We start from the raw sequence: 2,987 nt of genomic DNA on the forward strand, positions 1-2,987 counted from the left end.
AAAATATTCATAAAAAATCATTTACATAAGATCTTTCAAAAATGTTATACATAGACAAATTCTTAATAATTCCATCAGTGAAAAGAGTGTCCGGTAAGTGATGTAGATATGTATACTCTCTCACCTTCAAAAAGGTGTGAGTTCAACAAAGGGAGTGTTTCCACAGACCGGATTCCTGACCAATGGCTGACAAACCCAACGCGTTTCGTCTGTTAGACTTCATCAGTAGTAACTTGTTTGGGAACATAGAGAAACTCTTTATAATTCGTAAAAATTACTTAAAATTTGATTTTAATAGGAAGTAAGTATTATTATATACCTACCAAAAGATTTTTCTTTTAGTAGGGATAGATCTTATATCAATAAATCTGTATAATTGGTGTTCTAAGCCACCTGGATAGAGAAACAAAATCTATTGAAGAGTTGTATCCTCTATATAATTAGAAAAAACATGAGAGTAAAAATAAATCAAATACCTTTTATATAAATAGGCTCTTCATGTAAAAAGTAGTTCTTAAGAATTACTTCTTAATCAGACCCTATTTAGTGCCTCTATATCTTTAGTGGTGAATCCACCTAAAAGTGGAATGGGGACATAAATTGTACTGAGAGAAAGCAAATGTGTGTATATGTAATATATATATATATATATATATATATATATATATATATATATACATACACACATACATATATATATATATATACACACACAAACACACACATATATAAATGAGTATATTATTTTATAGTAAAAATGAAGACACATACCTGAACAAAATGGAATAGTTTTGTACGCTGAATTTGGAATTTTTATGAATGTGTACAGAAGTGTCTAAAAAAAGGAGGATTACAATATAATTGGCATAGAGTGTATCAGCCACTGCAGTTTACATAAAATACCAAAGATACAAAAAGGTACATACCAAAAGATATATCCAGAGACAAAGATCAATAATTGTAATAAAGTGCTGGAACTCCCAAAGAGGACCCACAGTTGTATCTTTAAAGTCCAAAAAAACAATTTGACCATCATTATATGTATATACAGTATATACCACAGGTTCTCAAACTCGGTCCTCAGGACCCCACACGGTGCATGTTTTGCAGGTCTCCTCACAGAATCGCAAGTGAAATAATTAGCTCCACCTGTGGATCTTTTAAAATGTGTCTGTGAGTAATTAATACACCTGTGCACCTGCTGGGTTACCTGCAAAACATACACTGTGTGGGGTCCTGAGGACCAAGTTTGAGAACCCCTGGTATATACAATCCTCCAACATAATTGCAGTCTTTAAACACAAACATAGCAAAGATGAGTGGTGGACTTACCCAGAGAATTTCTCAGACTGCAACCATGTGTGAGGAAGTTTCAGAATGGAATGTTTCTCACTCTGGCTGCTATTTAAACTCACAGTGTGATTACATCACTTCCTTCAATTAATAAATTATATATTACCTCTGGGAGTTGTAAGTATCTTTAAACTGTTTGTAATGTGGCTGCACAACCCACTTGGTTTATACAAATATTGGGTTGGCTATTCCAGATTATTTGTATAATCCGTGAGCTGTGCGCGGCTGTTACACTTGTTCTTTTATATTGTGTTGGCACAGCTCCGCAAAAGATGACATGAAACATAAAGATAATTATTACAGTGGAAATTATTTCATGTTTTTACTATTATAGGGAGTGATTAATAAAAAAATCTTTAGACAGCGTCCTATATTTTTTAGGTAGCTTTTCCTGTGTTACAGGCTACCAGTGCTTCTTGTTTTTAACTACTAATTTTATGAGGGGATATAATAAACTCATTCTATATTAAAAAAAGAGGCTACATGTAATTATGCATTTTATAATAGATATTTTTGCTATATGGGAGAAATAGTAAGTTTATCCTATAGAAAACTGTATAGGATTGTATAACAATAATACAAATATTCTTTTTTCTCTTGTTAGAGAGGGACTGGTCTATTCCGAAACATATATATATATATATATATATATATATATATATATAAAAAAGAGAGTATATAAATAAGAGTATATAAAAATAGGGAGCGCGATCCAGATAGTAGTGAGACCGTGAGCCTTGGTGCATGCCTAAAATGCTTATGCTAGTGATATCCATATACGTGAGTGGATCAATCTATGTACATATTGATTATGTTTTCTGTAGGATCTTCCTTATTACCGTGTGGTAATAGTCTATATACGTGGTGATAATAAATTATATGTGGCTATGGTACCTGTGGAATAATGCTCAATACCGTGTAGTGCATTTGCACTTTATGCATACAGACATATTTATATTGCAGTGAAAAAATAATTTCTATAGATTTAGGTGTGATTATTAAATGCCTTATCTGATGTGATATTGTCCTTTGTCTGTTTGTACAGTACTTAATCTTCCCAAGAAGTCTCCTTCTTGGTACTGGTTAAGCCCAACACTGCTTAACTTCCAAGATCAGGCGGGTTTAGGCGTGGAGCCAGTGTGGTATGACTGTATCTGACAGCTTGAACTCCAAAAATCAGTGAGGCATATTCAAAATAAAAGTATTTTTATTCTTAGCATTAACGTGCAAGTGAGATACATATAAGTGGTGTTATTGACAATATATAAAAGAGGATGGTGTAAGGGGGGCGCAGGTGAATAATCCAAGATGAGGAGGACCTTCATAAAAATGGTGCTATCTCGTAACCTTCGTTAAACCCAACAGAGTCCATGGTGTTCAAGTGGAATATCCAATACATTTATCTTTGTACAAGCTTGTTTGTCAGGTCTCCGCCTCTCTCACCAATCCGTACGTGCTCGATTGCTTTACACATCATATCTTCTGGATTAGATTGGTGCTCGGAGATGAAATGTCTATAAATCAGATGTGTACACTTTATTTTTTATGTTTCGAACATGCTCTTGAATCCTCAATTTCAAATGTCTTTTCGTTTTCCCCACACACTTCTTCTTGCATGTGCACTCCAAAACGTA

At 33.6% G+C, this 2,987-nt stretch overlaps 1 pseudogene; it reads right to left on the bottom strand.

Annotated features, from left to right (window-relative positions):
- Window positions 1–2,389: 2,389 nt before the first annotated feature.
- On the bottom strand, window positions 2,390–2,509 carry LOC134967072 (5S ribosomal RNA; annotated as a pseudogene).
- Window positions 2,510–2,987: the final 478 nt, after the last annotated feature.

The sequence above is a fragment of the Pseudophryne corroboree genome, chromosome 10, assembly GCF_028390025.1.
Source record: "Pseudophryne corroboree isolate aPseCor3 chromosome 10, aPseCor3.hap2, whole genome shotgun sequence".
Classification (NCBI taxonomy): domain Eukaryota; kingdom Metazoa; phylum Chordata; class Amphibia; order Anura; family Myobatrachidae; genus Pseudophryne; species Pseudophryne corroboree.